Below are 7,833 nucleotides of genomic sequence, written 5' to 3'. Positions count from 1 at the left end.
CCAACTCGAGTCAACACTTGCAAAGAGAAAACAAAGAGACCTAAAAGAGAGCACCGGTGTGATGCCGGCCAAAAACCCTCTGAAGGTCAAGTTAGAATTTCTTTACAACCCTAGAGTGCCAGAGTTGAGTCAATTGTGCGTACCTCGATATCTAGGGTTTCTGGGGTATTTATATTGGCGTAGAATTGCCTTTCCTTTTAGGATACAACTTCCTTCTTGAGTTCTTTTCCATATAGGGGTCTTCTCAAGCGTGTGATGCAAGAAGTTCAAGTGTTCACGCTTGCGTGGTAATAAAGCAAAAGTCGACTCAAACATATCAAGTGACATACAACCTAAAATCTATAACTAATTCATATATGACGGATACTACATAAAATTCATCCGTCCTATTTGCGTCACCTACGGTGTCAATCCATCTTCTTCCTCTCCGTCCCTTCAAGTTCAATGGAGATATCCGTCTCCTATTTTTATCCCCTTCAGGGTATATACTATATAATGTTATTATCATGTTGGTAATTACCATCTTTTGTTGGAGCTTCTTAATGATAGATGTAAAGTAGAAGTTGTTACCTTTTGTCAGTGTATGGTATAAATATGTTAATAGGGAGGCTGTTGGATGGAGTTTATGGGTTTCCTTGGGAATAAACTAAAGACCATATTAATGTATTTTGAAATGATTCTTACTAAACTTATTTTGTATCTATGCTTAGTATTTTTTATTTTTTTTAGTATTATTATTATTTTTTGAAGACAATAGAGGAAAAGCTAGATATCATAGTTCTTATTCATGGGTAAACCTTGAAGCCATAAGTTGGGATTTAAAGTTTAAACAAGTGAATTGTCTTATGTTGCTTGCATTAATCTGTTGGGAGTTTTTTTTTTTTTTTTTTAATTTTAATTTGTGTGCAGTTGAGTCATTTCATTTCTCGGGAGTTGGTCAAGCTCTTGCAATAGAATGGGTTGGGAAGGCTGTACATGACTGGCAGAAATATAAATATATTGAATATATGTATCCGCAAAAGTATATTACTTTGTATTATCTCCAAAGTATGAAATAGACATTTTGAAATGGTTCAAAACATACTTCATCCAAATGCAATGTGCTCAACTTTGAAACACATTTAAGCTACATTGGGTGTAATTATATTAAACCGATTTTTTTTTTTTGGTGAACAATTGCTCAAGATTTCTTTAAACATTGCGTTGAATGGTTTGACTAATATGGCATATCACAAGTTGTTAGGATATGTTAGTAATTGTAATTAACAAAATGATTTAAGAAATTTGGAATATAATAATTTTTAATAAAAGCTTTGATAACATGTGCTTTTAAAAAAAATAGATTTCCTTAGAAATTAAGCTAAATTAGTATGTCAGTCAAACTTACAAGTTACAAGGTAAAGGCATTGTAAAAAAATCATAATTTATAACAAAATTTTCATTGTGCATGATTGTAAGTATTTAAAGAAGAAATTTCAACCAAAGCATAGCACAATATTTTTTGTGAATTTAATTATTGTTTTCTAATTCAGAGCCAATTTATGGTTTTTGTTATAACTTTTGGAAGTTTTTAGAGAATGATTAGATTAAACCTTGTATAGCTCTAAAAAGATAACTTAATTATATGGATATATCCATATCTTACGTAGTTATTCTAATCATGTAGAAAAGTTCATTAAGATTAAGTAAATAGTATTACCTATGCATACAATAATCTTGAAGGCAACAAGGGTGTTGAAGACAATGACTGTCACTATGGACAGTGGGCTGAGCTCAAAGGAGAAGCGTCATGTCCACAAGGAATTAAGCAAGATAAGGAAGTTCCCAATGAGGTTTCGGACTGGTCAAATTGTATATGAAAACTGACATATGTTGTAATGCTAGTTAAGGATACATTTTGGAACATCCTCTCATAGTCTCATGTGTATCAATTTATAGTCTGATGGGATTGTAGGATATGATTATGGATTAACTAGAATAGAGGTGTGGGGATAAAATTTTAAAATGTTACCAAGATAATGTAAATATCAAAATAAAATGCTGTCATTTAATTTGTAAGTAGCATCAGACAACCAAAATTAAATGCAACATATACTTAACAATTAAGATAGTGAAGATAGTTTTTTTTTTTTTTTAAGAAATGAGATAGATACTTTAATTAGGTAAGCTTATTCATCTGACACACGCATATTTTCTCAAAAGATAAAAACCAAAACAGTATGGGTCCGGCTCCCCATACTGTTTTTTCAAGAACGGTCTAAATTGTTTTTTTTTTTTTTTTCCATTTTGATTTCTAACCTTTTTTTTTTAAAAATGGTTGAAATTAAAGATAAATCCTACTCAATTAGTCACATTATTTGGAGAAACTTAAGAGTTAAGTTGTAATTAAGACACTGACTATTATTAGTTGGCAAAATTAGCTTGGGGGGGGGGGGGGGGGGGGGGTTTGGTTAATCCTGCAAGTGCCCATGTTTTCCACTTTTAGGACCTTTAGAATAATAGAGAAACATTCAGGCAAGTAACCTCGTATAAATTCAAAGAATTGAAAGCTCGGTAGTAATTCTAAACTTGTGGTGCCTATAATTGTTAATAATATAAGTAAAAAAATAATTTCGGTAGTAATTCTAAATAAAAACTAATAAAAACTTTAATTATCGGCCATTTTATTAAAATATCAAATTATATATTTTACATTACATTTTATTAAAATATCAAATTTTATTGATTTTTAAAATTATTTTTACAACGATTATCATCCACTATCTTCCTTTATTTTCAAGATAAGTAAAAAAAAAAAAAAACTAAATACAAAATGAATACGGTCAAGAGTAAATTTATATGATTATTGTAAGAAAAACTTTCAAATTTACACAATTATGCCTTCATTATTTCTCAACCAGCCAATGGACATTATTTGCTAGCCCACTCTAATTTTTTCTCAAAAGGTTAGGTAAAATGTATACTCTATAGATTTTGCTCAAAATGCTATGTACTTAATTTTTTTTTCTACGGTATTTTTAGCAAAAAAAGCAATCAATTTTTTTCCTTCTCTTCTCTTTTAGCATTTTTTACAATATTTTCAACAAAGAATTAGAAAAGTTTATTTGGGTGTCTAATAGTTTTCAGTAATTTACTTACATAATATTATACGAAAATATAATTCTTTAGCAGTTTTAATGCTAAATATGTGACAAAAAGTTTAAAATAAATTTCATTTAAAAAAATTAGTTAAAATAAATAAATAACCTTAGACATATTTATTTTCTAAGGTATTGATTACTATTGGGTTGAAGAGGGAGTCTATTTTTATACATATTTAAATTAAATATTACAAATCTAAGGTTTAAAGAGTCTCACATTATTTAAAGCGTAATTCTACGATACTCCTCAAAAAAAGGAGGGGTACGGTACCCATTAGTAGGTAACCTGCTATACCAGGTTACATTTTTCTCACATCTGACAGTTTCATCTTCACATTATGCAGTTCCAACATCACATGTGACAGTTCTTTTATCATACTTGGTGGTTTTCTTACTTTTTTCTCACATTTGACGGTTACATTCTCACATTGTGCAGTTTCAACATCACATGTGACAATTCTTTTCTCACATTTCGTAGTTTCCTTACTTTTTTTTTTTCTCATATTTAACGGTTTCATTCTCACATTGTGCAGTTCCAACATCACATGTGACAGTTATTTTGTCACATTGGGTGGTTCCCTTACCTTTTTCTCACACTTGACGGTTTCATCCTCGCATTGTGTAATTCCAACATCACATATGACAGTTCTTTTCTCACATTTAATGGTTCCCTTACTTTTTTCTCACATTTAACTGTTTCATCCTCACATTGTACAGTTCCAATATCACATGTAACAGTTCTTTTGTTACATTTGGTTGTTTCCTTACTTTTTTTTCACATTCAACGATTTCATCTTTACACTGTACAATTTCAACATCACATATAACAGTTCTTTTGTCACATTAAGTGGTTCCCTTACTTTTTTCTCACACTTGACGGTTTCATCTTCACATTTTGCAGTTCCAACATCACATATGACAGTTCTTTTCTCACATTCGATGGTTCCCTTACTTTTTTCTCACATCTGATTGTTTTATCATCACATTGTGCAATTTCAACATCACATGTACATTACATGTAATAGTTATTTTCTCACATTTGGTGGCTCCCTTACATTTTTTTCTCACATTTGACGGTTTCATCCCCACATTGTGCAATTTCAACATCATATGTGACAGTTCTTCTCTCACATTTGGTGATTCCTTTTTTTTTTTTCTCACATTTGACAGTTCTATTATCACATTGTGTAGTTTCAATATAACATTTGACGGTTCTTTTGTCACATGTATTGGTTCTTTTTTTTTTTTTCTCAAATTTGATGGTTTCATTATTATATTAAGCAGTACCAACATCGTATTTGTTCTATTTTTGTCACATGTGATAGTTTTTTTTTCACATTTGATGGTTCCCTTACTTTTTTTCCCATATTTGACGGTTTCATCATCACATTGTACAATTCCAACATCACATGTGATAGTTATTTTTTCACATTTAGTGGTTCCCTTACTTTTTTTTTTCCTCACATTTGATGGTTCCATTATCACATTATGCAGTTCTAACATCACATTATTTATATATGATAATGAACCAAAAATTAGACTATCTCCAATTCATCCATAGTGTCGTCCAAGACTAAAAAAATCATCCAAGTGCAAGAAGGTCGTCTAGCATAGAGTCACCTAGACGACCGTCAAACACTTAGAAATTTTCAGAATAAATCTATATCCAAAAGCTTATGATTCGGACCACGTTCTACTATTCTAAAGTAGGAACAAAATCTTTATTCATCGTTCTAACTTCCCACTAAATTCTTAACTTCTGATGGCAGTTATAGAAGTTAAGTTTGAACCTTCTAACTTCCATCCACGTCGAGAAAGTTACTAAACAAGTAACCACTCCAAAGCTCACTACAAAAGAACTCAGCCATATTAAATCAAAGTAAGTTTTTCACCACTTGTAGAGTTGGAATTCCTGAGTTTAAGAGAGAAAACTAACTCAAACATCGGAGGGTTCTTGGTCAGTTCACCCCGGTCAACTTTGATCTTGTACTTCTTTCTTTTTAGGCCTTTTAAGTAATCTCAAGCTCATTAAAGCCCGGATAAATTAACATTAATGTGTAAGATTAATAGGGATAAATTATTTATTTATATCTATTAATATATATTTTAAGATGTGCTTTGCAACATCTTAGTGGCATTAGCTTGCTAGTAATACGAACATGTTTTTGCTTGTGTACATTTTTTTTTTTAATCTCACACATAAAGGCACAATTATAAATTTGCCAAGTTTCAATAAAAGATAATCCAAACACAAAGGAATCATTCCAAAGCAATATGCAAAATGAGAAAAAAATTATCTTGATTAAACAAATAGTTAGATGTTTCACTAGCACAATCGTCCATATATATCCCATTACATATATAAACCGTTTCATTTTTTCCTCCAAGACATAGATTTCATGTTCTTGAAAAGCAACACACTCATATCTCCACCTAAAAAAATACTTACACTCCCCATGCTTGTCAATATTTACTCAAGCTATAAGTTACAGATGTAACAAATACTTTCCGAAGTGCAGCCAATAAATGTTTGCAGCTATGGTTGTTCTCGTCTGGAATAAGGCCACTGAGCAAGACTAATCTTCTTCTCGGTCCCTGCATGTCAAACAGCTTTTGTGAGAACAAATTAATTGTTTTCCATTGGACATCTATACATGAATTGAAGATGATACACAAATCAGCTCAAGGTGATTGGCCAGTAAAGGGGCCTTTCAGTTTCAGGTGCGGTCAATAGTCAGTATTTACACTGAGTTGAACTTATTTCCATACAATTTATTGGGCTCACATTAGACTAAAATGTTCAAAGAACAAGACAGGAATCAAAATGTTCAAAGAATTTTCATCACTTTAAAACTCATTATAATCTCAAAGAAAGCACTTCCCTAGACCACCTTGAACCTGGTGGTGCTTTTGGAAAAGAAGCTAGGAACTAAATTCACCCCCTGCTATAACCAAGGTTTAAACTCCTATCTCTTCTCTCTAATTTTGCAGCAACTGAATAAAGCATAAAGCTTCTCCTATTTTTCCTCAGCAATCAAGAAATGTATTTAATTGTCTCAACAGCCTATATGGTCCTAGCATAATGGTAACCTAAAATCCCTAAAACCATCAATCTAGACCATCATGAAATACTAGCAAATTATACCCAATCAGTTTAAGTTCACAAAGCAACTAAACAATATGCACCACTTGTTCATGGACCAAAAACCATTGGCATTACTCCTAAATCTCTCTTCCCTGGACCATTTTCTTCCACTAGTACTAGGATGTGCGTGGGCATAGCCTGATATATTTCCTTCCCCCTTTACTACTTGCAAAAGAATTGAACCACACAAACATTGAATCAACAAAACAACACACACAACGCAAATACAAATGAACTAAACTCAATCTAGTCAACAAAACAAGTTACTTCTCTAAAACCCAAATCCAATAATTCACCCACCAATTCACACACTTAATAAAACTAAACTCAATTTAACCAACAAAATTAGTTACTTCCCCAAAACCTGTATCTGAAAACTCACCAATTAGTTCACATGGTCCTACAAGCTAAGCTCAACTTAACCAACAAAATTAGTTACTTCTAAAACAAAGTAACAAACCCAAGTCCGAAAATTCACCAATCAATTCATACATTCAATGAGTTAAACTCAATATAACCAAAAAAACCCAGTTCCTTTTCCAAAACTCGAATCCGAAAACTAGTCAATCATTCAAGCAGGCACAAAAAAGGGTATACAGAATTAGAATCATGCAACAAAACAAACAACTCAAAAAAATCCATAGGTTCATAGTATCGTATCCTCCCCACACTCCCAACCAAATCTAATGTCACCCCAACTTATGGATAAGGGTTCCCATGTCTCACTCAAGTTTCAAGTTTGAACATCCCCAAACTCAAAAGTGCAACGATTAAATCACATATATAAGAACCGAAACTCAAACAAAACAAAAATAGCATAAGCCCACAAAGTTTAGAGAAATAATATAAACCCATATCAGTGTTAATCCTATGTAGAGAGAGAACCTGAAGAATTGTGGGTGGCACCGCTGAGTGTGATTGGAAGAGAAGAAGCGCTGCCGATTTGAGGTTGTGGGTGTGTTGCCGAGTTGGATTGAAATTTGTAACTCTGTTTCTTCTCTTGTGGGTATGGTTTTGTTTAGTAGCTGTCTGGTTCTTGTGGTTGGATTAGAAGAGAAGCTAGAGAGGCAAACCGGGAAGAAGATGAGATAGAGCGTGATGCCGTAGAGAGAAAAGCGTAGATGAATGATTTGTTTTTTTTTTTTTTTTGGTTTATATATAAAACCTGCCTAACCGGTAGCCAGTACCCTTTAAAATTACATGGATGGCAAAGATTAAAACAATGTTAAATTGATGGTTGAGATATAAGTGGGTACCGTTTTGGGGTACGGTAAAATGACCCTTACGCTCTATTTGTTTTAATAATGATATTTTTTAAAAAATGAGTCATTTTTCATGAAATATTTTTTATAAATTTATCTCATTTTCCAATGTTTGGTAGCAACTTTAAATAAGTTGAAATTTTTTTTTCTAACTTCTCTTATTTAGCTTACTGTAAAATAATGTTGTTTTCCAAAAAAAAATTAATGGAAAACAATTTCTAAAAATAAACTATACTTTTTATGTTAATCAAAGATAGTTTTCTTTTAACTTATCCCTTTTTATGCT

General features: G+C 31.9%; 1 long non-coding RNA gene across 1 annotated transcript; it reads right to left on the bottom strand.

Moving 5' to 3' along the window:
* Positions 1-5,399: 5,399 nt before the first annotated feature.
* On the bottom strand, positions 5,400-7,388 carry LOC142611589 (uncharacterized). Its single transcript, XR_012840076.1, has 2 exons — positions 7,171-7,388; positions 5,400-5,735 (listed from the first exon to the last, which is right to left on the bottom strand). It is a non-coding gene; the product is annotated as an uncharacterized LOC142611589 (long non-coding RNA).
* Positions 7,389-7,833: the final 445 nt, after the last annotated feature.

This window comes from Castanea sativa, chromosome 10 (assembly GCF_040712315.1).
Source record: "Castanea sativa cultivar Marrone di Chiusa Pesio chromosome 10, ASM4071231v1".
In the NCBI taxonomy this organism is placed as follows: Eukaryota; Viridiplantae; Streptophyta; class Magnoliopsida; order Fagales; family Fagaceae; genus Castanea; species Castanea sativa.
This window is presented reverse-complemented; position numbering and strand designations above follow the sequence as displayed.